The sequence below is a fragment of the Temnothorax americanus genome, unplaced genomic scaffold, assembly GCF_048541705.1.
Source record: "Temnothorax americanus isolate GAGA-0224 unplaced genomic scaffold, ASM4854170v1 Scaffold7, whole genome shotgun sequence".
Taxonomy (NCBI): domain Eukaryota; kingdom Metazoa; phylum Arthropoda; class Insecta; order Hymenoptera; family Formicidae; genus Temnothorax; species Temnothorax americanus.
Window position 1 is genome coordinate 6,137,616 of NW_027509792.1, and position 22,669 is coordinate 6,160,284.

The 22,669-nt window shown below is 37.3% G+C and overlaps 1 protein-coding gene and 1 long non-coding RNA gene across 9 annotated transcripts in view; one reads left to right on the top strand and one right to left on the bottom strand.

Annotated features, from left to right (window-relative positions):
• LOC143905935 (zwei Ig domain protein zig-8) overlaps positions 1 to 22,669 on the bottom strand; it is a 131,089-nt gene that overhangs the window by 41,516 nt on the left and 66,904 nt on the right. The window contains exons 1-2 of one of the 7 annotated variants that reach the window (XM_077421602.1): positions 9,103 to 9,234; positions 7,220 to 7,423 (exon numbers count right to left, since the gene is read on the bottom strand). The exons of 5 other annotated variants lie outside the window; for them this stretch is intronic. The gene's annotated coding sequence lies outside the window, so the exon portion shown is untranslated. Of the gene's footprint in view, positions 1 to 7,219; positions 8,070 to 9,102; positions 9,235 to 22,669 lie in introns of those variants that run through there. One more of the 7 variants, XM_077421601.1, reaches the window with a different exon arrangement.
• Positions 9,348 to 22,669, top strand: part of LOC143905938 (uncharacterized) — a 59,069-nt gene continuing 45,747 nt past the window's right edge. For both annotated transcript variants that reach the window (XR_013259375.1, XR_013259376.1), the window contains exons 1-2: positions 9,348 to 9,491; positions 10,355 to 10,406. This is a non-coding gene — a long non-coding RNA (uncharacterized LOC143905938). The remainder of the gene's footprint in view (positions 9,492 to 10,354; positions 10,407 to 22,669) is intronic.

Consider the following 22,669-nt stretch of genomic DNA (forward strand, 5'->3'; position numbering starts at 1 on the left):
TTATACGCGAATATGCGCCGGGTATATATAAACCTTTTCTCGTTCGCGGATTCGAAAAATTGAGTCCTGTTTCATCGGTGCCGTTTAATCAGCTAACAAACTGATTGAGTTTGTTGAACCTCGTGTAGCGAAAAACAATATTTTCATGTGCTTCGTCATAACTATCTTTCACATACAAAAATGAATAACATTGACAGATCATTAAAGGCCGGGTATAGACCGTAAGAAATAAAGATAAAATAAAACAAGGATCTTTTAAAATTTTGCCACTCTTGCTAATGTTCTCACTTTGCAGAAGGCACGTTTTTCTAGACTTGTGTTTAGTTGGTCGTACCCTTATCTTTTGAAAGAGAGATTGGCGCAAAAACGATCTCGCAGTATAACGTAAGTCTGTTCGCTCCGACGTCAGAGCGATCCTTAATGGGGAATGGAAAAGTATCGCATGCTCAGAAAAGTTGGATCCTCCTTGGAAAGGTTTCAGTCCGCAAAAAGCGACGCTAACAGGAGATTATTGGTATATGGTCGAAGGTGATGAACAGGGTTGGAAGGTAATGTAACTGGTAGCAGACCTTTTCGATCCCCACGGGGCGTGTCGAGCATGGAATTAGGCACTTTCCCAGAAAAGTACTTGATTCGGTTGGCTATATGAGTTTAGAACGACAGCTAATTACCACTCTCGCATTTCTCTCTCTCTCTTTCTTTCTTTGACTGTTATTTGCTTTTACATTCTGTTTTACTTCTCCTTTCGCGCATTTCTGTCTTCCTGTTCTTTTCATTCTACATATTCTCTCTCTCTCTCTCTCTCTCTCTCTCTCTCTCTCTCTCTTTCTCTCTCTTTTCTTTTTTACAAATCGTTTTCAATCTCGTTTCACGCTTTCAAACTTCAAAAATTCACCTTTACCGATTTGCAAAATCAGCATATGTGACTCTTTGTACCGATATCGTAACCGTATTCAAAAATGGTTTTTCTTTTAACACTGTCAACAGTGTCAGCACAAAAATAAAGATGAAAGGCGGAGGCGTTTGCTACGTCGCCGCGTTGTCAGGACATTTCTGGAGCATTTAACGAGCTAATTCTTTTTGAAATCTTATTGCGCAAATAAAATTCTTCGGATATAACAAAAGACTCGCAACCGCAAGAAGTAAGTAAATTGCAATAATAAACAAGAGTAATTTACATGTTATTGTTGTTTTGCGTTGCAATATACACACACGATAAATCATCGTTACGATTGCAAAAATAAAAATCAGTTCTTCGGCAGAAATGCGATTATAAATCCGGCAGAAAATACATTCCCATAGGGCCTAATACTGGGCCAGTATAACTAATACCGATTGTAAAATTCTATATGGGTTATATTTGAGCATGTGAATTAAAAATGTGCTTTTTGCTGTTTATTGCCGAACAGAACTGTTATTTTGTCTTTCTATTCTATCCCTAGCATCGGCGATATAATCGTTACAAAAAACGTAAATAAAAACTAAATCGTAAATAAAAACTAAATAAGTATAGCCATGAAATTTGATATTTACTTTACAGAAAATAAATAAGATTTGCAATTAAGATAAAGTATATATGTATAACATATACATTGTTTCTACATATATGTATGAAATTGCTGCCGTATAATTAAACGATAACAATTCGCCGTGCCAATTGTCTTTTACATCTTATCTCTTGCATGTATTATGCAAAGCACGCAATATCGCAATGAATACTTGTAGAAAACAAGAGATCTCTCGTGAACTCTCAATAAATGCAAACCGCGCGGTCCAATGATCAAATACTCTCCTCTCTGATAAACGTTTTATCTATATACCTCTTTCTTACCTACATTCTTTCATCTTCAGGATTATTAAGATTTGTTTTTTTTTCTGTGAAAGCAATAAAAACGGACTACTTGAAATATCTTTAATAACGGTAATCGTCTTTATAAGTTCAAGATCCTCGATGGAAAGATCAATCATTACTTTGATTGGCTGAGCCATCGAAACGACGTGATGTGGTTTGTAGAACGATACGCGATGGTTATCGTACGGCTATCTAATACACCGACAGATCACGGAGCACTTTGTTCCACTGTTTTTTTTGCTGCCGATGGAAAGCACTCTCCATTTACACTGTAAAAGCTTCGCACAACTGAGGCACCGAGTAAAGCGAACCGAGAGACCTGGAAACAAATCGAGACGACTCGAGACGAATGTATACGAAGGGATGCGACGTGCGTAGATCGTCTGCGGAATTTTCTCGTAAAATTTGCTATAGTAAGCTATGTCGGTGTTCGCGTATACAAGATAAAATTAGATAAATAATGCATGACGCAATAGCGTCATTTTCTGACATGATAATTAACCGTCAAGTTATTCCGAGAGTTATTCTGACTAAATATGGCAGCAAATTGCTGACATATATATGTGGCATATCAGGAAAATATTGTTCATTGCGCACACTACACATACACGATATATATATAACATTTTCTATCTCGGTTTATCACGCGTCACTCCCGCGCGCTCCGAATTCCGGAAAACCTCTCGCTTATTTCCGAGTACGATATCGCGACGCGCTTTACGCATAGCTATGGTTTCCGTCGCGGAAACAATATCAACCAGCGTCATATTTCATTCGTGAGCGCGCAGTAAGGCCGAACAAAGCTCCGAGGCTACAGATATCGCGTTGGGCGATCGATAACGTCGTAAAGGATTCATCATAATCAGTTGCGGAATCTCGACCCCGTGGATTTGATTCGACGCGGTTTGATTCCATTATGGCGCTTCTATCGACATGGGATACACGCTTTGATTATATCCGAGCTTCATGGCGCACGGAAACGTAACCCAGCTACACTGAGAAGGGAAACGCGGAATTCAAGGAGGACGACCTAGGTATTCCGATCACGTGTCGAACAACCGACGGCGCGTTTCTATCCCAGCCGCGCCATAGCGTTTCCTCTCAATTCCCTTTTTCCACGGAAAGAGAGTTCTTGTACTTCGCGTTCTCGAACATCTCTAAGTGACGTCTCTCTTCGCGTCTTGTCTTCGAGCCGATCCTCGAGGCCCACCCACGCGTTCCACTTGAATAAGCGAGCCGATTCTCGCCCACGATTTCGCACGATCGGATCTTTGCGCGTACCAAAGGGACGGCACGTGGCCAGAGACATATGCTTTGTCCCGTCAGAAGTTGAAAGCTAAAATATCTGTGGAATTTCCTATTGTGTGTAGAGAATTTCGCGCGCCAAAAGAGTCACTACACTCTGATATGCGAGGATATTTTCCGTGCCGGAACAATGTCAAATGTATTGTCCGCTTTCCCTATTTGGAAAAATTTTTATTTCTAAAATAACTATACTTCCTCAGAGGTTTAAAAGAAGCTTACTTTTTATTCCTATAATTTGGTCCGGCGGCGAATCTCTGTTACAGTAGAGGGAAAATGGTCGCAATTACTAGAAACTTGTTCACCAGAAGTCGCCAAAACAAAGACAAGAAACGAAATCAAGTAAAGAGCTTCTCGAATAATTGATAACCCGGGCGTTTCTATACAGCATGGATTCTGAAACTAAATGAACTTTAAATCATACCATTTATTCGCTCGAGCCTAGCGGAACTAGTTCGGGCGTGAGTTAGATAGATTCACGTGAAATAAATAACTCTGCAGTTTTTGCCAGCCGATCGTTGTCGGCCATTAGAAGAGAGCTTCGAAGCTTCCGGCGCCGTAGTTTCCGGGTCATCGCGGAATATCAAGCGGTCGATCTTACCCTTAATTACAAGTCATTGTCCCGGGTAGCACTGCGCGAGTCCGAGTTCCAAGAAACTTGCTTGATCGCCTTGCAGCTGCGAGCATACGCGTCGTTCGGTCGCATGACTACCCGAGTGTACGAAGAGAGCTGATGCCTCTCGAGCTGCTCGGGCTTAATGGAACTTCTACTTGGATGCTACAACGCTACCTTCCTATCTTCCAATTGATTCCACTCACGCGCTCCCTTCAAGGTAGCCCATATCGATAGCTCTATAACTATTCGAGGAGAAAAAAAAATCGATCTCCTGTCTATCGTTCATTCTTACCATATCTTACGGTTTTATCGCGCGCTTTCGATCAATTGGAAATTCATGTGATTTTATTATCCAAGTCGGTCGGGGATGTCAGTACGCTCGAAGATTCTATCGATCAAGTAATTGAGTTACGAAGCAAGAACTGGAAATGGTAAAGTAAAAGTAACCACACATCATGCTCGATCGTGTGAAAATGCACATGATTTTCGAGATTGCGACCAGAAAAGAAAATAGACGATATATATACAACAGTGATAAAAAATAATAATGCAAATAAGAAAAAAGATAAAGAGTTTAATGTCTGTATAGCATATATAATTTACAATTTTTTTATTCTATAATTTAATTGATAAGATAAGCATCGCAATTTATATACAATCTTAATAATTCTATAATAATATTTACTATTGATGTAATATAAACGTAAATTTAATCTAAAATTCTAAATTAATCTTCTTGCAAACAACATATATTCGTATACGGAAAGAAAGTTTTGCTAAAGTGTCTAAAAATTTAGCCAGATAACAGATCTGAAAATTATTTTGATGGTGTAGCAAAATTATTTTCAAATCTGTATCCATAGCTAAATTTTTAGATATTTCAGCAAAACCGTTCTTTTCGTGTACCAATTTAATCAATAATGTGTTCTTTGCTACGCGAAAATAAAAATAAAAATCAGACATGATTACGGACGGTGTAACGGATTTTTCTTTCGCCTCTTTACTCCGCAATTTCGCGTACGTCTGCAATTATCCATAGAGTGTAATCGGCGGTACATTTTAATCCCGGAAAAAAGGTAAAAGGTTTCGCGTTGTGAGAATTATAGCTGAGCCGCTTTGGGAACTTCCGGTTGATTCCACTCACGCGCCACTCCGTAGTGACTTATATAAAGACGTTTATATCCACTCAAGTGAAAAAAAAAGAGTTTGGTAGATGCTTTCGTGTCTTCTCCGAAACTTGAGTTATAAAGTAATAAAGTAATAAGTATACTCATTTAGTAATTTCGTACAATAAGAAATTTTTTCGCACACTTTTTCAATCAGAGATGAATTCTGCCGGTGCGAGCTTTCATCAGAAGAGAAAAAAAATGATGCATTTTCTTTTTAAAAGAGCTTCAAAGGGAATTACGAGATTTAACGGATTAATATCGCTTAATCTTTTTTAGCGCTTTCTGTTATCAAAGCACGAAACGCTCACGCGAGTGCATGTCGCGTGCGTTACACGATGGAGAGTTTCCGCTGCACAGACCACCGCACCGGCGCGGCGCTTTAAATGGAACGCGAACTTGGCGTTAGCGCTGCCTCATCGTATCCCTCCCAATCGATTTTACTCACGCGCTACACCGGAACAGATTGCACGCTTCCCCTGTATATCTATAGTCGCAATGAAAAACGGTCGCTGTTTTCGGTTCATCACCGCATCTGCGTTTTTATCGCAGGTCACGCGCATCCGTTCGCAACGACGTCCATAACTCTCGAGCCCCGAAGACGCGCGAACGCGCTTTCGATATTTTCTTCCATTTGTTAGATCGCGATAAGAGAGAATGGCCTGCATTCAGAGAATGTTGCGGAGAACGGTATACGGACGCGAATGCACTTCTCATCTATATTGTTGTTCTAATTTTTACGGTCATAAAACGACGTATTCCTCACCGAATCTTTACGATCGGAACCTTAGAGATTTTTAAGCACACGAAGTGAAGTGAAGTGATCGTTGCTACAGCGATAACAATAATGCGAAAAGAAATATCGACGAAGTTACGTAATATACGAGATACCCTATATTATGGAAATGTATAATATACGTATCACAAAGAATTTCCCCTATTCTGTTTCCTGCTGTTTGCTACACTCAGAGAAAAAAAGATAGCAACCAGAAAACTATAAGGAAAAATAGCCTCTCAACTATGTATTGTGAAGTTGCGATACGAAAAATGTATAAGTTGTATGTACAAACTTAGGAAACATAGTAATGTTGACCATTTGTAATAAATATGCTGGGATGGAATACAAGACTATAGTAATGTAAGACAGTTTTTTTTATTAACGAAAAATATATTATTAGCAAAAATTTATATATATATATATATATATATATATATATATATTAATTTTTATGTATTTTTAAAAAAATGTCTAAACTAAAAAAATTGTTATAGCATTTCTATAAAGTTATTTACATAACTATATACAGTAATTTCGCTATTTTATTATTATTTAATAGCGACATACTACGAATTTTAATATCCAACATCACATTTGTTGCTACAACTGTATTTTGATAATTTTAAAAACTATAACTTTTGTTCTCACGATTTTATAAAATTATAGTTGCAGCTACTAAACACATTCAGAGTAATTATATTATAATTATATTAGTTGGCAGAACCGTTTTGTTTTCTCAGAGTTTATTTTCTCGAGATTAAAAAAAAAAAAAAAAAATAGAATTAACATAAGAGTGTTATAAAATTATTCCTGTCATTTTTTCTAAAATTAATTTCAATACGATTAACTTAGAATATATATATATATATATATATATATATATATACGATTACACATATTGAGTATATCTGATCTTGTTTGTATCACGCAAATAGATATACATTTAATAAGATAATTATGTATAATTTCTAAAAAATGTTCAATTATTACGAAACTAATATTCAAATCTCTCACGATCATTATACAGGATGGCGCACATAAAACCGGCCCTAAACATAAAGTACAGCTTTAAAGTTTTATTTCGTATTTCCGCGCGTGTGTCGCATTCACGAAAGAACATATGCCGAGTGCCGACATACTTCTCCACAATAAAAACGTGTACTTCAATCGAATATAGCACATATATGTGACACACGCAGAGAGACAGACGCAGACAAAATATAACTTTGAAAACTATATTTTGCGGTTTTATGTGCGGCACTCTGTGTATTTTGTACCTATCAAATGTCATTCGTATCTTGCAAATAGATATTTTACAAGATAATTGTATAATTTCCGAAAAAAATATAATATCTTCCAAGATTATATTCCTTCAAAACTTCCTAGACACAAACTTTTCTCTTACCGTTAGATAGATCGTTATTCAAATAACGACGAGCAAAATGTATGATATGCCCCACGAATGATGGATAACAAATAAGTAATTAGTAAGGAATTACACTTACCAGGGATTGCTCCGCCGTCGCTCGATGCCCCCCCAGGCCTCCTCCATTTCAGGTTAGATTCCCCCATAGTTTTCCTCTCGACGCTCACGTGCACTCGCGAAAATGAAATTAATTATACGGGCGCGCACTAATCAGCAGTTTACGACGATCGCGTACTTTGCACGGCATTTCCGACGTTGATCACACGCGGCACGCATCTCATCACTTATCATTTTGCGACATGAAAAGAACGTTCATGTCAATTGAAACGCGTCATTTTCACGACCGTATACTCGCCATATATTTTATTCAAACGCGCCAAGTACGCAACTGATGCAACTCGGAAACGTTTCACGTAGCGCCACGTATTATATTAACCAAAAAATTCCAAGACAATCAATGTTGCCAACTTTATATTTCGCGCAACCAATCAGGCGACGCAATTGACAAAGTCAAATTAATGATCAACTAGTGAACGCGACGAGCAAAATGTATTAAAATGTACAAGCACAAAATTTTCGCGGAATATATTTCAAGCGAACGAGTCCCGCGAAATATGTACGTGCATTATTTATTAATAAACGCTCGGTGTATTCGAAGCTTTTCGTTATTCAAGTCGCGCCGAATGCGCGTGGGCGGCGTGTTATACCTCGCGCTTTCAACGATTAAAAGCACGAAAGAGCGAACTAGCAAAGAGGGCTCTCTTCCCGTTCCCCTCCGGCGACGACGTTACCGTTGTGGAGCATCTTATTCAGCGTTACCAGCGCCCGTGCAGGAGTAATCGCGCTCGTCGTGGTCGTGACACTCGTCGCGGATCGCGTTGCGAAAGGTAATGGAGCGGAGCGAGGAGCGATTTATATCCGGCCGGCTCGAGTTGCGACGTACGAATGATAGCCCTGTGTGTGTACGCGCTCGCGCGCGGTATGCCGTCGCGTCGGCCCGGCCGTTAACGAATTGGGCGCGGGGCGCGGGCGCTTCTTACTGCGTAAACAGGCCGCCCCTACTTCCCCCCCCCCCCCCCCCCCGTGGCGCGGCGATCACTTGTATATACGCCGCGACGCGGCGCGGCTCGAGTCGGCTGGAGTCGGCCGCGTTATTAGTTATTGTTATATTACTCTTCGGAATGCCATCGCGAGATCGAGATCGCAAGCAGGACGAGCTCCGACGAACTACGGACGATTAAAGATTGCCGCGGTAGTAACGCTCGTATACGACGTGTATAAGAGTATCCAAGAGTGTATCTCGTCGAAGGTAAACGGAATCTCTGGCGTATTACGAAGGAAGCGTCTCTCCGTCAATTTCACTCTTGAAGGAACTTTTAAAACGTATTATGCGTGCCCGCATCATATGTTCCGACGCTCGATAGAAAAGAGGAAATAGAAGAGCGACTTAACTCGCGTGCGTAATTAGCTGCTTGTAAATTGTATTTAGGGGCGTACGGTTGTTTGTCGAGGTAGATATTTCTAAATTATCGTTTCACTTTGATATTTACGCGCGGCAATTGTTTCTTTAACGATGATTGGATTTTGATTACGTTTCGCGCGAGCAGAGCGCAACGCTTTTCGCCCAGGTTATCATATCGATCGAATGTAATTTGCCGGACACCTTTTGAATGGAGAGCGCGGAGTAATAAAATACGATTATATTTCTGTGTTTCGGGGGAAAGCTTCGCGATGTGCCGTTTACGTCGTTTATTAATAATAGATACGTACATTTTGCGGGATTCGAATATGTACGTATACGAGATATATTGTTATCGCGCGCGCTAATTTCGCTCGTACGTTTTAGAACATATGCTGGTTTATCGCGTTTTTCGGTCAATCAACAATTTGATTTCGTGCATCCGCGACATCGGAACAAAGTTGGCAACATTGTCTCCAGATGTTTTTTTTTTGGTCACTAACGCGTAATGTCGCGCGCGAAGCGGCACGAATCCGAGCTCCGGAGTTGCGTCGCGAGTCGAACGGTAAGTAACGGTCGTAATAAACTCGGCGTTTTTAAAATTTTAAACTCCGCGCGGCTCCTTTCTTCTCCTCGACTCATAAGTTTTCCGTCGTAGGGTGATGAAGCGCGCGTCGCGTGCGATTAATGTGCGGGGAGTGCCGTGCGAAACTGCGAAGTATACGCGATCGTCGCGTACTGCTGATTAGCGCGCGCACGGGCGTAATTAACCCTGTTTTCGCGAGTGTTATGTGACTGCCGGGGGAGGAAGCAGCAACGGAGAGGAACCTTTAACCTGAGAGGAGGAGGAGGAGGCCTGGGAGGCATCGGGCGACGGCGGAGCAACTCGGAGGTACGTATACGTATTTCGCGGTTACTTATTTGCTATCTAATACTGTTCGCGCGGCATCATTCATTATTTGCTCTCGGTTTTAAGTTTCAAAAGCATATATTTTACAAGATTTTTTTCGGTAATTATCTTGTAAAATATCTGTTTGTCATATACGTTTGCAATAAGTTTCGACAGGCGTAATGTAATATAATTATAATGTTTTTGACATATTTTAATATTAATTTTAACATAATTAAAATAACTGAATATTTATTTTAAAATTAATTTTGAAATAATAGAATATTTTTTTGAAAATTATGTAGTTATCTTGTAAAATATATATATCCTGTTCGCAAAATATATGAATAAAATCTGATATACGCATATATAATTTATCGTTTGAGGTATTTTAATATTAATTTTGAGATAATTAAAATAATTGAATATTTATTTTAAAATTGATTTTGAGATAATAAAATATTTTTTGAATTATGTAATTATTGACTTGTTAAATGTCTGTTTGCAAGATACGAATAAAATTTGATAGAGCCAGTGTATATAATTATTTTTTGAAATATTTGAATATATTATAGTTTTGTGATTTTATTGAATATTTGTTTAGAAATTATGTAATTATGTTGTTAAATATCTGTTTGCGAGATACGAATAAGATCCGACATGCATATATAATTTCTTTGAGATATTTTAATATTATTTTTGAGATAATTGAATATTTTTTCGGGAACTACGTTTTTATCTTGTTAGCATTTGTTAGCGAGAGATAAACGAGACACGCGCAATATAAATTGTTACTTTTTGAGATATTTAAATATTAATTTCTTCGGGCATTGCTATAATTTTAATTTTTAATTTGTATGTTATAGACCAACGAAGCTACAATTCTGCTGTTAAACTCCGCTGTTGCGCATCGTATCCGTGAGTCATATATTATCTTCTATTTTTTCCAATTGTACAGTTCAAAATTTACCATTGAAGTTAACTAAAGGAAAGTGGTAGAAATAATTTTTTATAACATACACCGAGAAAAAAAATTTGTCAATCCCAAGAAATATTTAATCCGATACGTTCAACTAAACATTTTAGTTAGTTAACTAAACATTAGTTGAATTAATTAATTCTTGATTAAGGAAACGAAATAAATTGTTGAAACAACTAATATTTAGTTAACTAACTAAAATGTTTAGTTGAACGTATCGGACTAAATATTTCTTGGGATTAACAATTTTTTTTCTCAGTGTACTTATGTTAAATCTGCTTTAAGAAAGATAAAGTAACAATAGGAAATAGCAGATCGGAATAGCTAGAAGAAAGTCTCTTTGTAATGTACATATGTAAATACATGCGTTGCACATACAAAGTATCCTATATATATTGCGTCTTCGTCGATATTCCCTTTCGCGTTACCGCTTAGTAAGCTCACTTTACTTCGGGTACTTGCGATTGCATAAAATTCCCAAGATTTAGATCGTGAACATTTGGGCAAGGAAGTATAGATCGTTTTATGGCTGTAAGAGAAATATGACAATGACACCAAGGCGTTCTCGCGTCTTTTTGCTCGTCCCGTTCTCCGCAACTTTTTTCTTTCAATCTCTTACTCGCCGCGTCGCAAGCAGTTTTGTTCCTTTCAGCTCCTTCAACTATCGGTGGTGTATTCATTTTTCAACTCGCTCCTTTCTATTCTTTTCTTTTTTTCTATTTCGCTGCTACAGATATGTTAATCACGCCGACCTCGCCGTTATTCTCATCGCCCGTCGGAATTAAGATCGCTCGTGATTCTATATAATGCGTTTCAACTGTATAAAAGCGTTATATAGTCCTGGTCCTTTTTTGGTCCATTTGGTCCATTTGGTCCAATTATTTAATGGAAGAAATATACAAGGAAGGGCCATTAAAATGATTTTTATATTCCTCACAGTCTCGATATTTCGCAGTGATCTTTATTCAATTAACGACGGATATATCAATGCAATATATATTTATTTTCTATCACTTTTCTTTATTCTTGTAAAATATAATTCATTGATGAATTATGCAGTCTACATTATCGTTGATTATTTATCACATATTATAAATACAAACACATATATACACAAGAAAAAAATATATTACGTGATTGCTGAATCTTTTTACATTTAAAATTTTCATAGATTATATATTCTGTATATGGAACAGTTTTTTATAATATAAGTTACGTTTTAGAAATTTATGATAGTGTGTTCGCAATTTTGGAGACGTAATATATAAATGCGAGTTTTTAATCTGTTTAATACCTCACTCAGCAGTTACGCAATTTACTTAATTAAGCGAGACTTGCGAGACTTGCATGGTCTAGACACATGAGAAATATGAGCATAAATTAATAATTCCATTATTTCTTATAAGAAATTCATCCCTTTAAAAATATATATTATATTATTTTCAAGAGAGTTGTATTTATAAACCTAAAGTTCTATAATCTATACAATTGACTTATTCAATATGTATAAACAATATATTCTATCTATATTTCTAAAAAACGACATAAACTGTCGTTCCATTTTGCGTCGAGGAAAACACTGGTTTGACAGTTAAATTTTTTAGTCTGGTTCCCTAATCCTCCCATGCTCATTTGCCTAATGCACATCATCTCGAGGACAAATAACGCGCCGCATAAGTACACGTTTAAATCATTATACCCTCTTCTTTTCCTCGTCGTCGTCTCCCAAGCTTAATGGTTATCCACTTAGCATTACGTGTGCTTCTGTCTGAGAAGTTGGAATTTCGCAGCGTGAATCTGGGGAATTTGGAGAAACATGCACGTAGTAGAATAGGTCGGCGTCTAGAAGGGCGACGACAATGATGTCGAGGGCTCTCTTCTGCTCTTTCTCTTTTCCAGCTTCTCCCCTTCTTCCTTTTTCCCGTCTTCTCCTTCCATTTTCTTTCAGTCCGTTTCCTTTTCAGTCCCTTTCACCTCCGATTCTCTTCGTCTTTCATTTTTCGTCACCGGCACTGCTCGTTCACCCCACGATGGTTCGTAACGGATAATAAGCTCTTCTCGGGGTCGTCCGACTTTCTGCGGGCGTGCCTGTACCAGAAATAAGACGCGACTTGTTCGTACCGTGAGGCAATTGCTTTTACTTCTAGCCTCCCACGAGAATTCCGCGAGTCTCTCCGTGGCTCTTTGCCAGCCTGTGTGTGTGAGGGAGTTCAGGCGATATGTATTCGTCTTGCATGTACATAGCCGCGCGAACTCGCGACAGAGTCGCCACTGCCGTTGTAGATATAACAAGTGCAGTGAATGAAATCCCATCATCAAGTTAGATTTAAGACATCGAGAATATCGAATTCTATTCCCGGCAGAGCTTTTATTTACTGAACATTATTTGTCATGGCCGTTTCGAACACGTAAAACTTCCGATGTCGCGAATGTAAAGAAATATGTGCACACTTATGCGCGTGTGTATACTAATGTGGAATATTAAAATTTGATTAAAATTATATCTGGAAGAATTGTATCTGAAAAAGCTAGGAATAGCCTAAAAGCAAATATAGAATTAAAGATAGTTATGACAAACTTTTATTTCTTTCTTACACAATTTTTAACTTTACTTGAAAAGAGAAATAATGATGTTCTAATAAGAACATTTATTTTTTGTATACAATAATTCTTAATTTAGTTTTTCAATTATCCATATCCAGATTATTTTTCGCAAATACGAAAGATCGCGCTGTGCGATGTGATGAGTATTTCGAGCTTTTGTTTTCTCACGCGATTTCTCATCTATTTATATGATTATGACTACTACTAACCGAGCGACCGCGTTATCTCCGACAAAAGGAAACCATCTCGATATCAACATTCTCGAGACTGCGTTTTGCATGAGTTTGGCCGTTTTTCGGGCCATTTCAGATTCGCGGCTCAGATCGAGCTATCTTGTATATGACAATTGACAACGTTACATGACAATCTTACGACGATACTCTAGTCTCGTTCGCGACATCCGTATGAACTTTGAACTTCCTTCAGTACAACGACGCCTGGGCATAACCCGTGATCGATCGTCGAAAGAACGCCGACCCAATTCGTTTCGTCGACGCTCTCTTATAACGAAAGCAGCTACCGGACGTCGTCTTGGGAAATGGGCCTCTTTCGCGAGACGAGATATTTTTGCGATCGATTCTTATTTCGGCACATGAACAGATAGGATAGGATAGTGCTCGGTATCGTGTTTTCTTTCCTTTCCGATTTTTTTCGATGGTTTCCCATTAAAAAGCCCGTTATATCATGAAAAGGGTCGTATTCATATCATGCATTATATCGCTCTGTGGTGGAGTAATAAGACTCTTATCACCCTTATCGTTCGGTATGGGAAATATGCTTTGAAGAAGGCAGCAACAGAAACGAGTTACGACTGATATTTGCGACCTACATAATAATTCTTGAATAAAATGTATATAAAGTCGATAGTTGTTACATAAATATGCAAAAATTCAAAGTTGAAAGTTATTTAAATATGATGAAATAAAAAATAAAATTTGAATATTGAATTTCAGAATAAAAACAAGGCTACAGATATCTTGCAATTCTATCGATTGACTGTTAATCGAGTAATTATTGATTATTGTTTATTGAATTGATTTTATATCGTCAGATTTGCAGACTTGGCATTGTATTTAATTTTTATTCGCACAATGAATACCTTAAGAGAAGGAAAAATGGCGAAAGTAATAATTTTCATATTATAATATAAAATCATTACTGCTCGTTTTATATACGAGACACTACTTACGTACCAGTGTAGGTATGCTAACCTGAAATACGCGCGCTCCTTTTAAAACGACACGACGATAACCAACATTTGACTCGTTGAATATTTTCGTCACGTACACCGCGAATAACACGTCCGACACAGTCCGAGAAATGAAAACCATAAATTCCTGGAATCTCCATTTTTAGCGTAGCGCATTGTAGATGGTGGCTTCGTCAAAATCGAATCAGCTGCTTAATCTTGTACCGCGTGTTGCATGATGATGGTATACTATATGCGATCATCGCGCAATAATTTTTCATTGCAGATTTATTATCTGGATCCGTCTGCGTGCAAGATGCTAAATTCGGAAGATTTTCTTTTCAGTTTAATACTTCTCTTGTTAATTGTGAGAGCATAAATGTCTAATGTTGATTTATCAGTAAATCAACTATAATATTCACGTTTACTGTAATGATTCTTTGTTATTATAGAATAATATAATTATAATACATTTTTTAATATTTTTAATTTAATGCCTTCCACCTGAAGCATAGTACATGTCACGTGCACTATAGAAATTCCAAGAACACAGCTAGGAAGGCATTAATGACGCCTTCTGTAAAGTAAGATTTAAATCGTTTAACAATCGACTAACAAAATTCTATTCACGCATTCGTCATTTATTCTGGAGACAAAAATTATCGTGTGGAGCATTGTAATAATTTATCTTTTCGGTTAAATCGCAGTATTTAGAAAATGTTGCGCCAGAGAATAGGTTCAACATGATGAAATTGATCGTTGTTTGCGAACAAATCATTTATTGTGTATTATCGGGCGTTTCCCAATTTGGAGTAAATTATGCTGCTGGTAAATCACAGGATTTAGTTTTGTGGACATTGATGCATAATAAATTTCTAATCGACGTCTTTGTTCCAATAATGTATTTACGAGTTAATAAAGTAGCGGAGCGTTGTGATCATGAGCATGCGCGACAATCATGCATGCAAAGTTGAATAATCTATATTTTATAGCATTGAGTCGCGACAATTTACAAGGCTACACTGTTGCAGTATATTAGGGGGGATCCGATGTGGAAATAGGGGAGCATGATACGAGGATTACCTGTGATGATATGTTTGACCGCACGATAATTTATTATCTTGCAAACGCGTGCTCCTGACGTCGACGCGCACTATCCCATGTGACAGTTATAGACGGAGTGATCATAAAGTAAAATTTTTATTTAATTATCGATATAACGCCAATTACACATACGCGCGCGCATTCGACAATTCCGATACCTCTGTGTACGTAAGTTATCTTCGGAAAATTGAATTATGCTGTACGAGCGACTACCGAGTTTCCTCGCAGAAATTATTGTCGGGCAGGTGCGAAACATATCTTATTAGAAGTAATCAATATCTCCCGCGCAGTTAAATGTAATTCAATTATTACTTTACTGTTATTTTACAAATACAGGATATGTCCCGTGATATTTGGGATAAGTTGCAGTCCCGTAATTTCCGGCGAAAATAATAATGCTAACTGACACCGTTGCAAGCGGCGACGTCCATAACTAATCGCCGTGAGCGCGATAAGAGATTCGAGTTTCTTTGTCTTTTCTCTTATTCTGCGTCTTTTTCAGAAGTAAGTATACGGTTGAAATAGGGGGTAGCTATTCGTCCGCGTCACGGTAACTCTGATGTCGGCGTCGTGTCTCGGCCGAGAAAGATAGAGCACAGAGTTGGAACGGGACAACGTTCCCTTTCCAATTTCAAACTATTTCATATTCAGAACCCGCCCGTATGATATTCAGCAGCGAGGCATTAGCATGTAAAGGGTGTACCAAAGAACGAAAAGTGGCAGGGTGCGAAGGAAAAGAAGCGAGAATTAGATGGTAGCGCGCGGTTGTAACTAGCCGTCCGTATCCCGTAATAATTAGGATGCGGCTCGGGCCAGTGGCAGTGTGTCGCGAATCAGAAGCCTCGATGCATTGACCGTGAACGCGCGACAAGCGATCGCCTCGCCAAAATGACCTGTGAAATTTTCGGTTAGAGCGGTGAATGAGCGCAACCTTTCTTTCGAGAACTCAGGCGTAAAGCAACTAAAGCTTTTGTCGCGGCTCATCGACAACGGGAAATGTATCGATCGTTTCGCCGCGCGGTCGACTTTTATTGCACGTAGATAAAATTTTGCGGTCGAGCTTTTCAGCAGAACGCACAAACTCATAAATCGCCGTTTATTCTATCGCGTGTTAATTCGGCTATCTATTGTGCCGATTGCGACGCCTCGTATCTGAATTTTTTTACGATAAGCTTCTGCGGTTGCAATCGAGCAATTTCTTAGCGACTGCTTTTAGTGTTGGAGCAACGCATTGTTACAGAAATGTGAAAGATCTGCGAGAGAAACGTATAACATTACATCGTATGCATTACGCAAACTTAAAAGCTTTTTCTTTCTTCTTGAAAAGTCACATTTTTCCAGATGCAAGATATGCATTCGCATTGTCAATTTATCATTGTGTCGTTTTGATTTACGGAATGTGAAACGCGATATGTTCAATGGAACATTATCACGCGACACACACTGTACTTTACATTAAAAATATTTTATATGTGTGCGTTTTAATGTAGCATCTTTTAAGATATAGGTGTAATTGTGCTGCGGTTTGCATAATTATCGCTCGCTTATTATTATGGAGACACGAAACTGATGATTTATAATTTGATGAGACTATGCATATTTCTGTCCGACGAAGATATCGGTATTGGTTCATTAAAAACGGATTAGGCGCGTGCAAATTATATCGATCGCGCGATAATCGCTGTCGAATCAAAATCACGCCAATATATTTAGAAAGCTATGTCCAAGAATAAAACGACAAGGGAGGTGGAGGGAGACCAATTAATCCGATATGACGCACTCGGAAATATCGAGTACCGACAAGCGTGAAAAAGAGCGCCTTGTCCGATCTCAAATTGGCGGACAGAATTGACGGTTCGGTTTGATGAGAACGTGCCGGTGACTTTTACGGGCCGTGAAATTTTATCGTTGTACCGAGAATGGAGTACACATCGTGAGTTGTATTGCCAGCAACTTTCATCACGGAGCTAAAATTCATTGCGACGATGAAATATATATCGTCAATCCATTATCTTGCATCCGCGCTTTCATGAGAATCTGAGAATGTCATATGTCAATTGAGATCTGAATATTTACATTATATATGAAAATATTATTAATTAAAATTGATGTAAAAAACGGGGAAAAAATGTCATAATTAACTGACAAAGTTTTCAGTAAATAATTATTAGTAATTATAATACTATTATAATACAACTAATAAACCAAAAATATTAATCGGCCTGACTGGCAGTAATTTATTAATATTAACGACGTTTTGTGTGTGTGTGACCTCTACACAGTAAAAAATTTAATGTCAATGAAAGTCCACTCTAAATTTTGTGTTAAAATAACTCATTCATCGTGTTATTTTTTACATTTAGAAATGTTATATCGACATTTTTTAGTCGATATAACATTTCTAAATGTAACAAATAACACGATGAATGAGTTATTTTAACACAAAATTTAGAGTAGATTTTTATTGACACTAAATTTTTTACTGTGTGTACTTTGGGTCCTTTTCAAGTTAATTTGACAATGAGATCATTGTGCGTCAAAGTTATAAAAAATTTTCAATGATTTCATTGTCAAATTAACTTGAAAAAGGCCCAAAGTAGAGGTCGAAACGTCGTTAATATTAATAAATTACTGCCAGTCAAGCCGATTAATATTTTTGGTTTATTATTTCATCACTGGCGAATAATTGTTTTATTGAATTATAACTAATTACAACTAATTTGTGTAAGTAATTACTTGTGTATTATTATGTAATTAAAAAGATCCAGTCTGATAAATTACATTCTCCTACATAGCTCTAGAAAAAAAAGTAGATATTCAATAATCATTTTCTTTCGACAAGATATCGTTGTAATTATTTTATTGCGACATAATGATACTAAATTTACACACAATATGCGTTTCTGTGCCATTATTATCGATTTGTGGCAAATGTCGCGTCTTTTTTCCAAAACGCAGCTCGGAAATCGTTCATTAGAAGCGCGGAAATTCCAGTTACAGTTTTCCACGAAGTTTGACATTCGACGCACAACGGAGCGAAAGCAAATCCATCGTGAAACTTAGTCTTGCTCTACATGCTAATATCTGTCCACTGAATATCAAGGCGACATGCTCGAATATTAAATCGCGGAACTCTCAGGACAAACTCGAGCATGATGGGCCGCTCGTTCTCGCGTTGAGGTGCTCGGCGATGGGAGGCAGATAGAACGGCTGAAAGATACATGCCTGACAGGTCCGAGAGACCTGAGCCCAGACTAACGAACTGCTAGTTTGTACGGCTACGGTGGTTAGGTATCACTCACTTGATATGGATGATGCCATGTGTATTAAAATACGTGATATATAAGTTCTGTATCGCTCTACATCACGTTGCACGATTTATATTGTTGTTTTGAGGTAAAATTGAGGTATCATCTTGACAATTAATTTATATTAATATGTCCAAAACTCCTAATAAAACACTGTCAGATATATTAATGAATATATTCTGATGTACCATACACACATCCGACATTTATATTATTTTCCTTGATAAAGAACGCTCTCTCTCTGTTTGCTAAGACAGATCAAATCAGGTTTCAATCAATTGACTCGAACAGATTTTATTGATTTGTAATTTAAACGATTTAAATATATGTATTACATTATAGCTCTCCGGTAATTGCAAATCAAGAGAAATATTATTTTAAATAATACATTCACATTTTTTAGTACAATTAATATTAGTTTTATTTTATATTGTTTCGCGATCAATTACGAGAATGTTGATTTAGTTAGCGGAACATATTATTATCCCTCGAACGAAATTATGAAAAAGTTTGAGTTGAATTTCTATTGTTAGACACGGCAGCTTTGCGTGGTTGGACGTGAATTAACGTGCACTTCCACGGTATCAAGAGACACGGTAGTGTCTCGCGCCAAGTACACGCGGAGCGAGACCGACCGTGACTCTTTTACGCGACGCGACGAGTTGCGAGTACCCGAGATGTTGAGATCTCGATAACGAGTGAACGGATCAAGTTCTAAGTAGGCTTGATCGATAGCTTGGGGTCCAATTAGGGGGGGGTTTCTCTCATAATATTCCGCTACGTGCCCTACGAACGGAGATATTGCGACGCAAAGTCCAAATGTGAAAATTTATTTTTAAGATACGTATACTACTTCTAACGCCGACGTCTGATATGATGACGTCATAATCAGAAACGTTACTTTCACTTTTTCGACGCTGGCGGCGCAGGTATCGCCAGTTTCGATATCGCGCGCGTATTTCGAAATTAGGTCGATAGACTTATCGGTCAGAAGGAAGATTTCTATTTAGGTAAAAATTAGGTATATATATAAATAATATATATTGAGTTAACGGAAAAGAAGATTCTCTACGCTTGGCAGAAAATGCCGCTAGGGAATTTTTAAGTCGATTCTTATGAATTAAGCTTGAATTCGATGTCTAGGTATCCCAGGTTGCCGATGACGAGGTCCAGATAGTGCGCTTCATAGTTTTCGGTGTCCAGGTGTAATCGTACGTTGAATTCAATGTCTATATAGGTGTCCCAGGTTGCCGATGACAAGGTCCACATATTGCGCTCCGTAGTTTTCGGTGTCTACGTGTATTAATACCTTGAATTCGATGTCCACGTGTCCCAGGTTGCCGATGACGGGACCCAGATAGTGCGCTTCATAGTTTTCGGTGTCCAGGTGTAATCGTACGTTGAATTCGATGTCTAGGTGTCCCAGGTTGCCGATGACGAGGTCCACATAGTGCGCTTCGTAGTTTTCGGTTTACTGTTTATAAGATTATAAGATATATTGTTTATAAGATTAAGATGCGTAACACTACAAAAAGGCGTGATATCCGTACAAAATTACCTTTTAAAAAAAAAGGTAAAAAAGAGCGCCAAGTACACGCATAATAGTGTATATGTATTATGTTGTTACCCTGTTATGTTGTTACCTTGAAAAAAAACAAAGTGGTAGTATTATACCTCCAAATAGCTTTATTCTGTACATACTGTTTATAAAATGCGTAATATACTACAAAAAGGCGTGATATCCGCACAAAATTACCTTTTTTAAAAAAAGGTAAAAAAGGGCGCCAAGTACACGTATAGTAGTGTATATGTTGTTACCTAAAAAAAAATGAAAGTGGTAGTATTATACTTCGAAAAAACCTAAGTAACAAGTGGTAGATTTTTATATCTCGAAAAATCTCGAAAAAATCTAAGCAGTAGTATCTTTATTTCCGAAAAATTATAACCCAAGTGATACACGTCACAAAATTATGTTACCTTATCAAAAAGAAGAGTCGCGCTTCAAGTGATCTATTACAATTACAAAAAAGAAATGATATCTAGGCTCTTTAAATTAGAGCGCCAATTACAGAGAGAACATGTATATTGCCTCAAAAAATAATTGTTGCACTACTTTGAAAAACCTTTACATTGTGTCAATTAGAAAAGAATGTATGATAACAATTTTATAAGATTAAAAAATTTTATTTAAATTTAACAAAGGAATACAAGATATTTAAATACAAAGTTTACATGTGTATTTTTTAATGGTCACAAAGAATTACACAGGTAACAGTACAAAATAAAAATATTTTATTAAAATACATAAATTTTTTTTGTAAAAAAACTTGGCGCTGTTAGACCTCGAAATTTTAAATTTATTTGGAGGTATAATACTACCACTTTGTTTTTTTTCAAGGTAACATTGTTAGAAATACTGCAAAATACTGCAACAATAGTATCTATCCACCCAATTTTCAAGATTCATCTTTTTGCACCTCAGATAATGGAATATTTATTTTTTTTAGCTTTTGCGTAATATCAAATAATAACAACAAATTACACTATAAATTAATAACGGTATATTGTTACGCAGCGACCTGGTAATCAGAAATCAACAAAGCTTGCTTGAATAGTAAATTAATATCATTGAACGCGTGAACAATCGGATATCGATATATTGGGGCGACAATATACTCATTTTCGATAGATGATAGGTTTACCGGCGAGGATGTGTACCGTCGGATTAATTAGAAGTAAACACAAACTTGCTTTCTCTCCGCACTATGACGCGCCGTGATAAATTATATCCAGTGTCGGCAGTATTGTTCTACAAACGATCGCTTATCTATTGCGTGCAATTTATTCTTGAATGCCCTGCACAGTCGGATATTAATCTCTCGCGAAAGTGATGGTGCAATAAACAACGTTGCTTTAAGTAAAAAATATTGTCATGTGAAAATTTTGGAAACAGTCGCGCTACTAGGAGAGCAGCCATATGTTCCTAAATTTCGAAGGTTTAACTGGAACAATAGTTTAACTATAGGATTTTATAATATATGTTTTTTTAAATATATTTTCAAAGGAGAAAATTTAATTAGTTGTCGCGATCCGTCAAAATTTTATTACAACTGAAATATTTTTATTAAACGCATAGTAAAATAATATAGTACTTATATCAATTTGGCAAGATGCTTTATCAATGTCACAGTGCATGACAATAGAGTTAAAACAATCTACACTTTTGCGCAACAATCTACAATTCCTTTTAAATTAAATAATTTAGCGATTATACTAGTAAAATTTGCATGCGAGATGGTAAGATAACATATAGAAAGTTTTTGTTTGGTCATAGTTTGTAAAAGTATGAAATGGAACAGTCACACACAAAAGAACGAACCGAGAAGGCGTGAAAGGAACAGTATTTGGTCGCAAGAGAAAGATGAATGCTAACGAGAGAGCCAGCTGCCAGCGTGCAGCCAAATAAAAGGGAAAGGAAAACAGCGCGGAAATGCGAGATGTACGCTCGTCGAGTCGAATATGGTGAACGAAGCGGAGAACGAAGTCGCGGAGGCGATGTGTCCTGCCGATGATAATAATATGCATCCTGGAAAATTACATTCTCGTTACTTCGTGGAGCGACTAAAATGTCGCACGAGAGATCCGGTTAGAGCTCGAGTGCGATGGTGGAGAAGAAGCTCGGAAGCGGATGTAACCAAGTGGCGGCAGCTGAGAAACGTGAATGTATTTGCGAATGTGCATTTGGCATAACGATCTTGGTTTTTTATCACGCAAATGCAAAAAAGAAATCGAAACAGTCGGCTCTTAGATCGTTTGTAAATGACTGAAAAAAAAAGAAAATTAATTAAAATAATTTTCATGTATTTCGCCTATTATTTTAAACTGTGAGCTACAAGACTTTTAATTTGATATACAAGTCTTATAATTATTTATTTCTAACATTGCTAAATGTTCTTCTTTTATGATTTTACATAAATAAATGCGTTTCATCATGTGA